This window comes from Parus major, chromosome 24 (assembly GCF_001522545.3).
Source record: "Parus major isolate Abel chromosome 24, Parus_major1.1, whole genome shotgun sequence".
In the NCBI taxonomy this organism is placed as follows: Eukaryota; Metazoa; Chordata; class Aves; order Passeriformes; family Paridae; genus Parus; species Parus major.
This window is the reverse complement of record NC_031792.1, coordinates 2,888,255-2,905,485: the sequence shown is the minus strand read 5'-3', so window position 1 is coordinate 2,905,485 and position 17,231 is coordinate 2,888,255. Positions and strand designations below refer to the sequence as shown.

At 44.2% G+C, this 17,231-nt stretch overlaps 1 long non-coding RNA gene across 4 annotated transcripts in view; it reads left to right on the top strand.

The window, feature by feature from the left end:
- The window catches only part of LOC107214406, a 131,500-nt gene that overhangs the window by 16,586 nt on the left and 97,683 nt on the right, over positions 1-17,231 (top strand). For all 4 annotated transcript variants that reach the window (XR_001524936.3, XR_001524935.3, XR_001524933.3 and 1 more), the window contains exon 3: positions 16,990-17,169. This is a non-coding gene — a long non-coding RNA (uncharacterized LOC107214406). The remainder of the gene's footprint in view (positions 1-16,989; positions 17,170-17,231) is intronic.

The following is a 17,231-nucleotide window of genomic DNA, read 5'->3' as shown; positions in this document are numbered from 1 at the left end:
TGGGGAGCAGTGAGTGCCCCATTCCTGCTCATCCCAGAATTGGGGAGCAGTGAGTGCCCCATTCCTGCTCATCCCAGAATTGGGGAGCAGTGTCTGCCCCATTCCTGCTCATCCCAGCACTGCCCAGCTCACTGGGTGAGCAGGAGGGAGCAGCAGACATCACCCTCCTGAGATGAGTGTTTGGAGAACAGGGATTTTGAGTGTGAGAAGGAGGCAGCCAGACAGGAATACCGAATGTGGACTGAGGATGCCGGGGGAATTGTTTCCATAGAAACCCAACCATGGAGGCTCACACTGCTCCCCCATCTCAGACTTACAAATTCATGTGATTGCCTTCATGGTCAACAAAATGCTTGGAGAGGAGGTGGGTGATTAGGAAAATCTGAGTTTGCTGCAGATGTGGGAGCGTTGTGCTGGATTCCCTGTCTGAGGAACAGCTCCTGTGCTGGGATGTGCTGCAGTAAATCAGGATTAACTCCTGGGCACTGAATGGTGCCCTACTGGTGTCAAACAAAGGGAATCAGGCCTAGTTTCTTTTAGTTAAATGAAGGGAAAAAAGGTTTTATTTGTTTCTTGCTGCATTGTTCTCCCACCTTTGTTGGCCAGGCCTTTAGCAGCCATCACCTCTGCCTGTAAATCCACAGCATTCAGAAATGCCTCGGGAAATGTTGTTCTGAAATGTCCTCTGTGGGAGCACAGGCCTCTCCTTGCCAGAATTTATGAGGGGCCCTGGGAGCCTGTTTCCTTCATTTGTTCCTGGAAAGATTTCTTCTTGGAAAATCCAAGATGTTTAGACTAATTTATGTTCCTCCAGCCCCCACCTACAAGAGCTCCCATTAAACCCCCAAATGCAACCCACACATGCAGGAGTCAAATTTTGTGTGGCAGAAGAGGCTAAAGGAGGTCAGAAAACCCCAAATGAAATGTGGGGGTGCCAAGGTTTAGTGCAGATGTGAGGGTTGGGTTCCTCTGACCATCTCCTGGAGTTTGATTGGGTCTCTCTGGTTTTTTAAAGCAGCCAAGCTTCACAATCCACAAACTTCATCTTTTATCCTCTTTTTAGAAGAGACTCTGGGTGTGGATGGGAGAGGAGAGCAGGAAGTGGAGATTTGGACAATTTTGGATGTGATTTTCCCGCTCTCCTGTTCTCCAAGGAACGGCTCCACAACAGAAATTGATGAGATGTTATTTTTCTGGCTCTACATGGTGGGGAAAGGAAAATAAAGGCTGAAATTCTGGGAGAAATGACTCCCATCTCTCCTCCTGGTTTCCCCAACCTCTCAAAAAGATCCTGGAGACCCTAAAAACCTTAAGAGTAATCCAGCTGTGGGCTGGTCTCTTGATAAGCACAGATAATGCTCCTGCAGCTCCAAGAGGAAAACATCTGAGTTTGGGAAGGGTCAAGGGATGACAAAAAAATAAAGCTGCAAATATGCAGGGACATCAAAGAGCTGCAGGGTTCCACTTAGGAGACAGGAGAGCCTGAGAGACAGCCCCAAACCGGGGTTTACAGGAGGAGATGCCCAGAGAGGAGCACTTTTCCTCTCAGATTTGTGTGAGCTCAGCATTAAACCTGACCCATGTTTCAGTTGCTTTGTGTTGGAAATGCTTTCCCTTGGACTCAAGGCTGATGTTGTTCTTCCAGGGCTCCTCAGCTGCCTGTTTTTGTGTGAATTGAGCAATATTTGATATTTTCCTTGAGAACCTGGATTGTAGAGTGAGAGGGGAGTGTGTCTGTAGCGTTGAGGTGCCTTAATTTCAGCTGAAACCCCTGTGTGATGCTAAAATTAGAATTTTGGCTGCATTAGAGTTAATTTCCCTCAGAGAAGCCAGCACAGGGCTGTGTTCTGGATTTGTGCTGACAACAGTGCTGATAACACAGGGATGTTTTAGTTCCAGATGAGCAGGGCTTGCACAGAGCCCTTTTTTTTGCACCTCACCCCACTAACCAGGGAGCTGGGAGCCAGGACAAGTGACCCCAAGTGACCACAGGGATGTCCCAGACCATGCTCAACATGAGCAGCCACTCTGGATTTCCCAAAACAGGGAGAGTAAAGGTGCAGCCTGTCCCCAAACCCTGTCTCTGAGCAAACATCCTCTCTGTCACTGTTGGAAGGAGAAAATTGTTCATTTACTGATGTTTTTGGTTTTTTTCCCCATCAAGGAGAGCAGCTTGGCCCAACTTTGTCAGGCTTTTAATCTGGGCAGGCTTTTTGCTGAGCTGCCTCTGCATATGAAATTGGTTCCATTTTCCACTTCCCTCAGCCATCTCCAAAGCTGCTTCCTTTGATTGTGCTGGGTGATCTTTGTGGAATTATTCCTTGACTTTTATCTGAAATCCATTGGTAATGGTTATTTAAGCTTTTTCTGTGCTCTCCAGTTGTTTTAATTTCAGGGAGTCCATCGAGGAGTTTAAGTATGTATTAGTTATCATATTGATGAATCAGCCAAGCAAGGAGCATTTGGAAATGCACATATTCCTGTTCCATTGACCTGTGATATTTGAAGGATAAGGCTCTGCATGCCATTAGCAGTTGGAGCATCCATAAACATTCCTGGGCAGGTTTCGATTTGGGTTTGGGATATTTTCAGCATGAGCGTGGAGATTTTTTTTGTTTCCATTAATCCATCCAAGGGTATTAATTGGTTTGTTTGCCATTTATTTAACGTTTTCCCCTAAAGGGGTATTGAGTTAGTTTGTGTTTAGCAGGCTCAGGGCTCTGCTCCTGCTAAATCAACCCCGTTGATGCCAAATTTGGTGGGAAATAAATCCCACTGGAGGCACAAACAGCATCAATACCTTGCTTGTGAGTCTGCTTGGGGTTGATACAAGGAAAAAGAAGAAACTGTGGCCAAAATTTGCTTTCCATGATCAGCTGTGCTCTCAGTTTAGTGTGTGAGGATTTTTGACAGATTGGGATTTTCTCACTGCTTCACCTAAACTTCTTTCAGATGTAACTCTGCTAAAATAAGTAGAAACTGGTTAAAACTTGGTGACTTGATGATGCTTGATCCAAGGAGATCTCCCCAATCTTTAATTCAGGGTATCCAGATGTGGGATCAATATTTACACCCTCTCTGGGAGTGTTTGGAGGCTGAATTCACTCAAGTGTGGAAATCACTTTGTGATCCCTGGATTAAAAATATAAAATGCACGAGCACAGGCTGTGGGAGCACTAAAGAATATTCTCTTTAAAATTCCACGGGCCTCTAAGGCCTCTCCCACAGCGCCTCTCCAGAGTCCTGGTGACTGCACCAGGAGTTAGATCTGGTCCTTAGGCAGAGAATTAATCTGGATTATTCTTACAAAACCCATCTCAAGTGAAACTTTTGCCGATATTTTTCCCAGAAGATTCTTCTCTTTCAGTCCAGAATTTTATCAGCGATTCTTATGCTAACAGGGGTCAGGAGATGAGATGTTTCTCACGTTACACTTGAAGCTTCTCATGAATAATGGCCTGTATCACCTCTATTGTCTGTCCAAAACATAAGCAACCAGACATAAGGCCAGAGGAGAAATTTAAAGACTGCTGAATAAGCCAGCAGGACGGACCAAGAGCTGAGATAGTCGGGGAGTGAAACAAATACAAGGTGGAGCAGATGGTTATTTGGGGAAATATCCCAGCAGATTAACTACCAGGCACTGGAGAATGAGCCAGGCTCCAGTTCAGAAGTCCCCTGAAATCTTCAGAGCGAGATTAACAGGAGCACAGATGAACATCACTGTAGCCAAAATAAATTAGAGGTCATTATTCCCCAGTGAATTTTCTTAAGTGTTAAGTAGAGCACATCAGGCTTTTCACAGAAATCTGAGGGGGGCTGCCATGCTTAAGTCCATCACTTGCTCCTGTGCAAGGGCAATCTGTCCACTTGAAAACTATTTTTATTGTCCTTCTCTCCTTTCCCTAATCATTTTCTCTGCCTTTTCTGTTCTTGTTTATCTGTGTGTGTGCATTGTGTAAAAAACAGAAAATAACTTTGGTTTGAGCAGGATGAGAATCCCCAAAATACGTGGCACTGGAAATTCCCATCGTGGAAATTTTAGTTCCCCCCAGGCCCTTCAATCTTTTTCTTCAGCAAGACTGCAGCTGCCATCTGATTTGTATTTATATATGCTCTTTATAGATATTAATGCAATAACAGATTAAACCTAAAGTAACTGTTACTACACAGAGACATCTCAGGGGTCTGATCTTGCAAACATTAATGCCTCTGAATAACTTTAATCTTGTGCATTGTGTATTTGAATTTAATGGGGACTCTTGCATGCCAAAGTTTCTCACATTTGCGAATGTTTGCTGCAACTTCAGACTTCCCCCATATGTTGATGTCAATTTGTTTTTGCAACCTCAATACGGTTTAGAAACCTCAGCCTCTGATCACGGTTTGTGGATGGCTGTTTTTTCAGTTCTGCTGCATTCATTGGGCCACATTTCCAGTGGGAAAAATGGGATAAATGGGTTAAACCCTCACTGCTGACCCCAGCTACTCAAACCAGGCTAAATTTCCCTCTCAAGGGCTTCTCCAGGCATTTTTTTTTGTTTTTAGCAAGCCCACAGGTAACGAGAGTTATGAGGTGTCAATGCTGTTTCTTCCCAAACCTCTTCCTGAAGGTGAGTTCCTGATAGAAACTGGATTGAAAATCTTGGGAAATATCCCAGTGGTGCTGGATAAAGAGCTGGAGTGCCCAGGACACGAGGGAGCCCCAATGCACTTGGCCTCTGCTCCCTGAGGAAGGGCTCAGGGCGAACACAAGAGTTCAGACCCTCTGTTGGATCATCTATTCTGGGTTTTTAGATTACAAGAACTGTTTAAAGGATGTTCTTTTCATTGGATTTTTACTAAATATAAGGTTTTGATAAAAGCCTTAAATAGGGTTGATCTGGGAAAATCTTGGCCTCTGCTACACAGGTGCTGAAGCTCCTGCACATCCTCCAGCGAGCCCAAACAGTTTGAATTCCTCATCTTCTGCCTCTGGAGCTCTGAATCCCTCCCAGAGCACGCTCAGCCGGTTGTAATCCACTGCTGAAAAGCAGCACTCACTTCAGAGTTCAATAATAATGGTAATTTTACAGCCTGGTGTCAGGGTAATAAACTCTTCCACCAGGCAACTACTGTGACCACCAGGAAAGTTTTATTTCTCGAGGTTCAACAGTTTCCCTGTGACTAATGTACCCTTGGAGGAGAGGTGACTTCCCTCGAAAAAGAGCACAGATGTGTCTGTGTTTGCAGTTAAGGCTCACTAACCACTGGCATCAATCTGATAAGCATCTGATAGGGCCCAATTATGCCATTTCTCAGCTTTGGAGTGAATAAAATTTATTTTCTAGCCCACAGGAACGTGAATAGATTGGTTTTAGTCCTGTATCCCAGCATTATTTAAGATTAAGCTCCTTTTTTCTGAGAGTTATCGCCATATCCGCCAAGAGCAAATCTATTTGTGTGTTATGTTTAAAAATGTAGGAGAGGGAGAAGAACAATGAGAGGGTGAGAACCAAGAAAGAGAAGGAAATCATTACACACTTGAATTAATGAGATATTTGCTTACCTAGCACAAATAACATTGTCCATGAGCACTGTCTCCCAAGCTCACACTCCTGGGAAATTCAAGGAATGCACAAAACTGATTGGCAAAAAATTGTTAAAATACTGGCCAAGGCTTTGGAAATTAATTACTTTCCAACATCAGAGGAAATTCAAAAAGTTTAATCAGTTTTGAGCTGCCACAGCCCTGTAGGAAATCCTAATGTTCCTCATCCAAGGGCTGCACACTTGGAGAGGTCTAGATGTAAATAAAAAAGTTGAAATTAATTAAAAGTGAGGAATGCTGCAGCCAGGATCTCTTTAGCCAGTGAAGAGAAGGGGGCAAGTCCGGAGATGGAACGATCTGAACTGAGAAATGAGTTTCTTGGAAGTGTTTCCACTTGTGCAGGGAGACTCCCTCAATAATTTTGCCTCAAAAATCACGAGTACAGTGTCAGCCCTAAACATGTGATGCTCAGAATTTAAAGGTTTAGTAGTTGGAAGGTGCAGATAAAGACCCAGAGGTTGATTGGGGATTTTTGTGTGTTTTTGATTAGAGCCCATCATTCTGAAAATCTTCACAGCATCTCTAGGCACAACTCTTGAAAGAAAGAAAAAAAAAAAAAAAGTAAAAAGATTCTTTTTGAAACCAAGTTGACACCACTAAAATATTTTTGTTAATTAAGTGACTGAGGGCACACTGCTGATGAGGGAACAGGAGCTAATTGCTGCTGTCTGGCTGGTGATGGGCTCTGAGGGCTGTGCAGGGTTTTGGTTCCTGATCTCAGCTCTGGAGCAGCCTCCAAATTTCATTTGGAATCCTGCTATGGGTCAGTTTTCCACACCTCCAGAAGGAGAAATAAATCCACTGGATTATCATCCACCCTGTGGCTCTGAGCAGAGATCCCAGCAGGGAGATTGAGAGAGGGAAATTAATGAACTCCTTCCTGAGCCTCTCCCTCCCCTTCAGAGTGTCCTTATCCCGTTCCAGATGGGCCTGAGGAGCTGAGAGTGTCCTGGAACAGCTCAGGGGAAGGTGTTCCAGGCTGGGAGGAGCTGAGAGTGTCCTGGAACAGCTCAGGGGAGGGTGTTCCAGGCTGGGAGGAGCTGAGAGTGTCCTGGAACAGCTTAGGGGAGGGTGTTCCAGGCTGGGAGCTGCATTTTGGTACAAATTGGGAGCAGAAGTGGCCCCCAGAGATCCTTCGGGCCTGCTGGGAAAAACAAACCTGGGAGCTGCCAATATTGGTGGGTGTGATTCCATTGTTATATCAGAGGGTGAGGCTGTGGAGAGCCCAGACCAGAATTTATGGGATTTTTTTTATTTCATGGCATGTCATGGTGAGGAATGGGAAGCTGGGATCACCCCTACCCCACCCTGGGCTTTGACTCCTCAGTGCACAAATTGTCCTTTTTAAAGGGTCCCCCTGTCTCATTGGGGTGCCTAAAAATACAGAATTGTCCTAATATATGTTCCTCTCTTTATTTAAGAACTTAAACCATGTCCAGCCTCTTCCAGCCTTGTAATTCCATGCACATTCTCCAAATATTTTAGCACCTGGATGGTTCTGAAGGTCCCTTTCAACCCAACCCATCCTTTAATTCTGTGATCTCACCCACCTTCAGTTTCCCCTCTCATTTTCAATAACATTGGTGCTGTCAGATAATTATTTGCAAAAGGCAGATATTGAAATAGTTCTGTTTGGATGGAAAGGGATGATTGCAGCAGTCTGGGTTTGGAGCAAGCTGAGGTTGGATTCCCAGATAAGGAGGCACCAGGGACATTTTACAGGTGCTGGCTGAGGAGCAGCGCCCTTGTTGCATTGATTGCTTTAATGATGACCTGTAATTGTTGTATTAATCACAGGCAGGAGCACCAGGAGCATGGAGAAAACGTTGTTTTAGTGGAAGGAAAGGAAAACTAAAGGGAAATTTTTAGTGGAAAAAAGGAATAATGACTATTGCAATGCTGGGATTGCACCTTGGCAGCCGAATTCCCAGGGCTGGCTCCCAAAGCTTGGGTTTGGCCATGGATTTGGGCAGTCCAGGTGGGGATTTGTTGCCTGTCTGTCCAGAAACAGGGAGGTACCTGGCTCTGCTGGCAGGGGCCCCACAGTTTTTGCAGACAGATGCTCCCCCACCAGCCCAGATGCTGCCTTTGCCCCAGCCCTGAACAAGGCAAACAGAGAAGCCTTCTCTTCATCAAATTCATTTGCAGTGATCGGTCCCCAAGCTCCTTTGAGAGAGAGGAGGAGAAGGAGCCTGAGAAAGCCTCCCAAAATCTTATGCAAACCTATTATAAAAGCAAAAAAAAAATTAGAAAATAGCAGTGTGCAAGTCTGTCTGCAGCTACAGCAGAGGGAAGCAGATGCAAGCAAGGCTGCCCATGCCTTGTGAAGCTCTGTGAGCTCCTGGAAGGCAGCCAGGGCTGAAATCATGGCTGGAGGCAGCAGCACCCTTTTCTCCCCTCTGCCTGAGCTGCTCGCTGACATTTGTGCTCTATTGTACATTTGTGCTTTATTATACATTTGTACTTTATTATACATTTGTGCTTTATTGTACATTTGTGCTTTATTGAGGCACGGAGCACAAACTGTGCCCTGCAGTGGACAGGGCACTGCTCAGAGCTGGAGATCTCCGGGCATGGATGAGCTGTGGGAATCCTGTAAGGGCAGGAGCAGCTCCCCAGCCCCTGGGATTGAAGACATCCCCCTGTGTGGAGCTGCTGACACCCTCAAACCACTCAGGGTTGTTTTGCTGTGGGTCAGGAGAGGTGGTGTGGCTGTTCCTTGGGGGTCACTGAGGTGTTAGTGCTGCCCCTGAGCTCCAAAACCTGCTCCTCCGAAATATTGGGGGATCCTGACACACCTACAGCTGTGTCTTTGTGTCCCCTACAGCAGAGGACGAGATGTGGTGATGTGCACTATAAATATTTTGCATTTTCCTTCCTATTCCAAGTCCCTTTCAGCCCCTCCTCATCCCAGATTTCATTTTTCCAGATTTCTTTAGCCAGCATTCAGCTCTCCTGTTTTACTGCAGAGGGATTGTCTCTGCTCCAACATGATTTATTTATTTATTGTTCTTTGTCTGGGCACCTCAGACTGTGCTTGAGTTGCAGTTATTTTGCAAGTCAGCTCATGGGCACCGTCCCATTTCGCTGGAGTTTTCAGTTCCCATCCTGGGTGCTCAGCCTGTGTCTGGCTCCCTGTGTGTGGCATGGATGGGCACATTCAGCTGCAGCACTCACAAAGCTTTCTTCTTTTCTTCTGCTTTTCTTTTCTTCTTCTCTTCTTTTCTTCTTTTTTTTTTAATTTTTTTTAAGAGGCTGCTGAAATTTGAAATTGCTGAAATTTGAAATTGCTGAAATTTGAAATTGCGGAAACTTGACCATAAAAGATGTCAAGAGGAAAAGCCAGAAATGATCCTTTAAGGGCATTCTTTGATATTTGGGCAAGTGAACCTTGAAAACCTCCCTTGTTTCCTGTTGTTCCATTCCTTGTTTTCTCTCATAAAGTTGTTTGGTTTTGGGTTTTTTTCCCCTTTTCTGAAGACTTCCAGAGTACACAACCTCCCTGAAAGTCTATTGCTCCCAAAAGAAGGTTTTTCTGAAGGTTTTGACCCAGGTCCATCTCCTGTCCCAGCTGCAGCTCCTTTTCCTTTGAGGTGAAGCCAAAGCTGCTGAAATTCATGGCAGTGCTGGAGGTTGAAGAATTATCCAGCCCAGAGGAGGGGCTGGGGTTGGTGGGGACACTTCACCTCCAGTTTCCTGTCCAGGGCAACACAAGGGGATCCTTCTGGAGCCAAAATTTGTCTCTCACCACTGGTGATCCACCCTTGTCTCCTCCAAATCTCCCCTTCCCTCCATGGTGGAGAAACCCCTTGGTTTGAGTTCGGTTTTCAGAGGCAGTATTTCATAAGCTGGGCATTTTAAGGCACAAAATCTACCTTTTAAAAGGAAAAAAATTCAAATTATCTCCTTTTAATCATGCCTGTGTTCTGGTGAGCTGCACTTTTCCCTTGCCTGCAGCTCTCTGCTTCTCCAAACAATCCCCCAACGCCTGCAGGAAGGGAATTGAAATGTGCTTGGCAGCTCCACTCTGCAAAGCCTCGATAATTTTTTGTCATCGATCCAAAATATCTTATGCCACTTCACCGACGTGAGGTCACCCTAATTTCATCCCAGGGCTGCTGGTAGAGTTTTTTTTTTGGTGTGTGTGTGTGTCCTGACTGCCCTCACCCCCTCCCCAGCTCGTTTTGTTGGAGGTTCAGTCGCTGCGTGAGGTAGCTCCGTCCTCGGCGTGTGTTGTGATCTGGGAATTTGGTGGCTAATTACTGCCTCTGCCTGCAAAACAGGCTGCACATCCTGCCCTGGGACACCCCTGGCCGGCCTGCAAGAAAAACAAGCTCCTCTTTAGAGTTTCTCCCTAGAAAATCCTTGGTTAGCAGCAGAAAATACCTGTCTGCAAGAGAGAGGCTGTGCTGCTTTCAAACAGCAAAAAACCCAAACCTGTGTTATTTCTGCAGGGCTTGGGGTGACACCCAGCCTTGTCCAGAGTGGCTTCAGCATCCCCCAAAATCTCGCCAGGAGGATGAAATTTTCTTTTCTCTTCCCTTTCTGGTCACGTTTTACCACTGGAGTTACTCAGCGAATTAATAGGTATAGAAATGCAAAGCTCTTTTCTTATTACACGCCATCGATCTGATTGCAGTGTCATTAATTGAAAGACTCGGGAAATGTGATGGATGGTTCAGTTCAGGATTCCACATTCGTTTTGGCATAGCCCTGCAGGAGAAAAGCTGCATGAAGCTGATTGAAGGGCTCTTTTTGTCTGACATGAATTATTCTTTCATTGTCAAACCTTGTAACAGCATTCAGACATAGGGAGATTTACAATGTGAAATCCTAAATGGGGTCTATTCTTAAAATAAAATTAGGAAAAAAAAAAAAAAGAGAGGGCTTTATCTTGCAACGTTGAAAATAGCTATGTTTAAAAAAAAAAAAAAAGACAACCCCACAACTATTCCTCCAAATTAAATATCTTCTGCAAAACCCAAGGGGCTGATGTTTCTCACTTAATTTTAAATTATTCCGATGGTGAGGCCTTAAATGAATAAAACAATTGCTTTAATCACATAACGGTTGTCAACATTTTTATTACATTCAAATATATTTGTTTGTCTGAGAGGGTTTGTTTGTTCTCCCCACTGCTGTCATTCCCCCAGCAGAACGATTTGTCCGATTAGCTGGGAATCCTGCTCGTCCTGGAAAATTACACCAGGCTTTCCCTTCTCTTTGGGGAAAACCTAGGTGGACGCTGCCGAAATGTTTATTCAATGAAATCATTCTGCATTTTAGAAAACATTAAAAAAAAACCCCAAACAACAACAAACCCCAGCAGCAGCTCTCTGTGCAAAGATTTCAGCTTTTCCCAGCTGCTGGCTGTGGGCAGATCTTATCAAATGAGCTTTGGTGGGATTTGGGTTTATTTTATTTTCTTATTTTATTATTTTTTTTTGCTGTTGATCCCAGGCAGTTCTGTGGTTAAATTCTTTTGTCTGTATAAAAAATCGTGCCAGGCTCTGAGGGCTGGGAGATGAAACCATTGAAAAGCAGCGGAGAGGAGCAGCCCCGCTCCTCTTTACACCCCCAGATCGCTGTGCAAAGTTGATGAAGAGTTTGGAATGCCAAGCAGCCACCCAACTTGTAGGCTCATTTAAGAATAAAACACTGAAATAACATTATCCGAGATGGGAATCAATGTCATGCCTGTTACAAATGCTGGAGCTGGGAGAATAGCGAGATTACACAGAGCAGGCAGATTAGATGAAGAAGAGTATTCGATTACATTACATCTGATTAGTGCTGTCTATTCATCTGTGTGGGGCTTTTTTTAATCTTAAAGAAAGCTGGCTTATTTTATGGGAATGGGCTGTGGTGAGAAAGCTGAAAGCTGGAAGAATTAGATGTAAAATAGTGTTGGGAATAGGCAGCTCTCTGTTTTAGCCACCTTCCTCCCTCAGCTCCTTTCCCATCCCCGGATCTGCGTGTCCAAGTGTTTTAGCAGACAGATCGCCAGAGAAATGACATTTTTTACTATTATTTAACCACTTTTCACCCCCAGAAAGGCATCACTTTCTGCCTGACCCCCTAAACAAATGCCCCTTCCCACCTGAGCTGGACATTTGCAGTGAGCCTGGTCCGAGGAACGAGATGAGGAATTCCCATTAAAGTGGGGAAAGAGCCTTTTTTTCCCGAATAAACGGCATTGATGGGAAATGTTGTCCTCATCCCCCGCCCCCTCCCCCTGCCTATCTGCACGGAATACCCTCCCGAACGTGGATTTTAGAAGGTCTCATTGTTCAGGGAGAGGGCTGAGATTATTTTGGTGGGTTTATTTTGGGGGGGAGGTTTTTTGGGAGGGTTTTCCCTGCCCTGGGAGCGGAGCTGCTCCTGCCGGGGATGCAGAGCCCGGCCGCTGCAGGTGCTGCTCCTGACTGGGAATCTCCAGTTCTCCTGCAATTCCCAACTTTGGGAGTGGATGGTGGGTCAGAGCACAACACCCACCCAGCAGCGGGGTTTTTCCAGCCCCTTCCTGCTTCTTTATTTTCAGGCTCAGCTCTGGGATGCTCCCAGCCAGGGCTTCTCGGGGCAAAGCTGTTCCTGCAGCTCTCCTTTAATCTTGAGCACCTTCAGTGTCGTTAGCAGCTCCAACCTTCCAGCCACTGGCTGTTCCTAAAAGGTGAGGGAGCTGGGGAGGGGTTGCTTTCATCAGTTATTTGAAATTGAAGATGATTTAATTTAATTTTTTATTATTAATTTTTTTTTTTTCCTTTATGCTGTCTCAAGCTAAATAAACTCAGTTCCTCCGAGCCCAAAAGCAGCGAGGATATTTTGCCTTTGGTGTCACTAATTAGCCTCCCACGGAAGCTGAGATCAGGAGAAAGGGAGATAACGAGAGAGTTTGTGCAGCCTTGCAGGACTCTGAGCTTATTTTACAGGAGGGGGGGGAAAAAATGATGCTTATTCTCATCCCCAAACTCTTTGCAACCGCTTCGTTTTTGGAGTTCCCCGCACTCTGAAATGCGGGCTGGATAATTTCTGCAAATTCAATTAGAGTTTGGAGCCCGTGGCCGCTCTGATCAAATCTGTGTAAATAACATTGTCCCCAGCCTGTGTTGTCACCTCTGAAATGCTCTCTGGATCGCAGCCTAGCTCTGTCTTTTCTTGTGGTGGAGTCAGGGTGGTGCTGGATTTCGGAGCTTTTTGCATTTTATTGCTTTTGATTTTGTTCAGGGCTTATTTTTTTATTTATTTTTTTTTAATTTAATTTTTTTAGGGTTTTTTGGGGGGGTTTTCTTTAGCCTGTTTTGACTCTGACAGTTTTTAAAGGTGAGGCTCAATTTTTTGTGAGGTTAAGAAGAAGGAGAGAGTAAAAGGTACCGTATCTTTCTTCTTAATTGTTTGGCTTAAGTCTAAAACATCTGAAAAAACCACCCTTAAAATGATCTTAGAAGTAACAGTCGCTTAATTAATAAAAAAATAGTAACAGATTTAGCTTACCCTCTTTATGGACTTAACTTCAGGAAATTAGGCATCCACTCTGTCTCCTCTGCAATAATCAGTTTCTTATCTAACAGATATGAAATGACCAAATACATCTTACATCATTCGCATCCTTTAACTCAAAACAATTGCTCCAAAAAATAAAAACATAAAATAAAATGGAAGCACTGCAACAGCTCAGAGCATCTTTTACTTTAAACCCTTTTAAGTCCCCCGTTTATTCCCATCCCAGCTCGGCTTAATTCCCTTTTATTGTGTCGTTGGGCTGAAAACAGACAGTGCCATGCCTAATTGTGCTGCTATTCCACATTAATAACCTGGAACTTTGCATCCCAGCGAGCGAGGAGCACGGAAAAAAAGGCAGAAACAGATGCAATTATTTGTTGCTGGCTAAGTTACTGTACGTGACCCAGGTGCTGGAGGAGTATTTGCATGTGTTTCTCACCTTTGTTCACCCAGACACATGGGGATCTGGAGCTATTGCTGACTAATTGATAGTTGTAGTAACTGCTATAGGCTCCTTAGATTAGAAATGCATGCAGACGTGTGTCTTGATTCAAACATTAAGGAACACACACACTCTCACTTACTTACACGGGCAGAAAGTCTTCATACTATTAGAGGTGTGTGATGGAGATAGCAGGACATAAAACAGAAGAGAGAGAGACACAGGGAGAGAGAGAGAGACAGAGACAGAGAGATGGCATGCAGCATATATACCCCTACAAATAGTTCTAAAATGCGTTTGCAAATGCAGAAGTCTTCAGAACCATCCAACAGTTCAGCACAACCCTTTTTATCTCTTCTCTGCGGGACGTCTCCATCCAGATTACTCGAAAAAAGCGGAAAAGGTGAGAGCTCTGCCATCTTAGCTCTGAATTCATCTGATTTCCCCCCTTTTTTTTTATATATATATATATATATATATTCCCCCCCCTTCTCCCTTGTATTCCTCATGCCATTGTCCATTCTTATGATGGCAGCCGCCCTTGCTCTTGAATGCAAGTGTCACAGCGGGAGCAAAAAGGGTTCAGGGCTGCATTGTCAAAGCCATGGTTGCCTATTGTTTCTTAGCCTTTCACTGCTCTGCTTTTCCGAGCCTCTTTCCCTATCAGTGGCCCCTGTCAAGGGGAGGAGTAGGGAGAAAATTGCAAGAGTTAGTCGTCCTTTTTATTGCACACTGTTATGATAAACAGCCCCAGCAATACATCCCACAAAATTAGGAATTATAACGACGGGACGGGGGGAAAAAAGAAATTTCTTTGTAGGTTTGCGTTTGGCGCTGCCCTTATGTCAAAAGCTTGGTTTTCTTAGGAAAGACTTTTGTATTGGTGTTTTTTTGGTTGGTTTTTTTTTTTTTGGTTTTTTTTTTGTTTTTTTGCCCAGCAAAAAATAGAGGCAGCTGCAAAGTGAACAGTGAGCTATTTAGCCACAAGGTAAAAATTTCCTGTTGCTATTTGGATACTGATGCTTTTCAATTTTAAAGGTGTTGTGGGGGGGGAGGAAGCATGACTGAAAGCATTTCTCTAGCTGTCCATCCATTCATCCATCCATCCATCTCTATTTTATGTTTTAAAGCAATTGAAAACGGGGTTTTAAAAAGGCCAGGGAGGCTGTTTGCGAGTTGGTTTTATTTGGGGGGAAAAAGAATAAAATAAATAAAAATCTCTCAGTGCAGAATGAGGTTTGTGTTTCAGCTGATTGAATCTTGTGCTGGGAGATGAAGGGGGGATGAGTGTCCTGCTCGTGCCAGAAAGTGCTGCTTTGTCAGGGCATTCAAAGTAAAATCTTGTCACAATTTCTTCCCTTGGTGGAGGGCGAAAATAAATGAATTTAGGCAGGAGTTTACTTGATGTTTAAGTGTGTGTTTGATTGTCTTGTGTGCACAGGCCAGTTCTGCCCGTGTTCAAAACTTCAGGGAGGTTACAAAGTCATGGCCTCAAAAGTTTTTTTGTTTTACTGCGTTTGAGGTGATATTGCTGCGAGGAGAAAATTATCTCTAAAAGGGAGCTGCCCAGAAGAGTGCAAACATATTTATGTGTTCAAGATGTAAATATTTCACTCATTTCACTGTCATTATTTTTTTTTTTTTAACTTGACTTAAAAAAAAATAAATCTAACAAAGTGAAAGGGAAGCAAATGCAATTTGGTCTGTGCTTTTAACTGTTTCTATAAATATGAGCATCATCCTTTCAATCCTTAAATTTATTCTCTCTGCCCTCAGTGTACAGGATATTTAACAGTCTGGGGGTTTAATTTTTGCAAGCCTATTATTATGTTCTTTTGGCTGAGCTGTTACATGATCAGAAATTATTAAAAGCAAACACTGCAGACCGTTCAAATATCTGCTGCTTGAGGCTGAATATCTGAGCCATTGCAAACGTCTCGTGCTATTTTATCATGTCTAATAATACCAGTGCTTGCACAGATGTAAATATGGTTTAAGTCTTAAAGAAGCTGGCAGGGAAATACTCCTCAAACTGCTGGGTCCTTGGGCTTGGTTTTGGTTCTGTTGCAGAATATCGAGCTGGCCGAGCCTCCCAAATGAGAGGTTTTGGTGGGAATTTAGAAAGGGGGCCAAGGTATTTCACCTGGATTCCCTCTTAACTCTCAGGATGCCGAAATAGAAGTGCTTTGAGGACCAAATTCTCCCAGTCCATCCTGCAGACAGCTCACTTTGCCTTTTCTCCCCCGTGCTGGTGCTTTTTACACTCATTTATTGTCCTGCACCGCCAAGTTCTAGGTCAAGTATGCGCCTGTTTGGAATATCTTTATGTCTGAAACTTTTTTTTTGAAGAAATGATGAAAGAACTCTGGCCTTGTTTTAAATCAAGCTCTGAATGCAGCTGAGGCCACCCTGGGAGCACAATGTTTAATTTCCATTCGACATCTGCCTTATATTTACCATTGCAGCCCCGGGTCTGCGTGGAAGGAGCACTTATCGTTGATAAAAAGTTTGGCATCTCTTTTGTCAGAGGTTGTAATTTCTTTTTCTCTCAATCTGGACTGTCATTTTGTAAAATCTTTTGTCACCGGAGCTGAATGGAAAACCTGGAATGTGCAAGAGATTAAAGAAATGGGGGAAGAGGATTCAAATGTGCAGAGCAATCCTGGTCGCTTCACTCTCCGAGACAGATGGTGCCTAATCCTGATTTTTCCTTATTCCAGTGTAAATTCCGAGCTGTCCCGCTGAATCCACGGCTGAATACTGATGAATCAGGATCAGGCCTGGCTCGTTTCTTTGCTTTTTGAGGCTGTGGGTTTATCTGGCAGAGCTTCCTGCATGCACAGCTCTGCTTTTGCACTCCTGGTGAGAGATGCCCACTGAGTGACTCCACCAACCCCGAGTCCTGCTCCTCCCTCCTCCTTCTCCACTCTGACCTCCCAAATCTAGGAGTAAATCTTTCAATTACTTGAGGTGTTTTCTTTAGGTAGGGAAATCTTAGAGCTGAGGGAGAATCTGGTGTGTCTGCACACTCCAGAGTGCCAGGGGAATGTGGTGGTTTGCCAGGGGGGAAAAAGAAGTTTTTTTAGAGCAAAGGCAGAAACATTTGGGCCCAGAGATGAATTTTGCTGTAAAAAGGGTGATTCAGGGGGAGAGGTGTTCCAGTCTGATCTGCTTCAGGTGGAGAAGGGAAAGCTTCACTCTGTTTAATTTTTTTAAAATTATTTTATCTCCTTATTAATCTAAACAACTTGTGTTCGTGTTGCTTTTAATATGAGCATATAAAAATGCTTTTTTTTGCCCCAGATTCCATTCTTGTACTCTGAAGTTCTCTGTGTGGTGTCAGCTCAAGTCCCAGGCACCTATTTCACTCTTTCTCGTGGGATTTCAGTGAACAACTCTTACAGTTCTGTTCTGCAAAGAAAGAAATAAATAATCTTTTTTTTTCCCCCTCTCATAGGACTAACTTCAGTGGGAATTGCTCATGAAAAAGAGAAAGGATCACCTGGATTCTTCTGGAGCTGGGAAATCTCCAGGAAAGACCTGCCCAAGGCACAGGAAGAAGATCTGAGCTCTGCAGAGGCTCCATCACACCTGGAGCTTCAGGCAAGCACCACCTCCCCTGCTTGGAGCTTCCCTGGTGAGTCCTTGTGAGCTCTCACACGCAGAAATTGTGTCAGCAAAGTTTTATTTCGTTCAGAT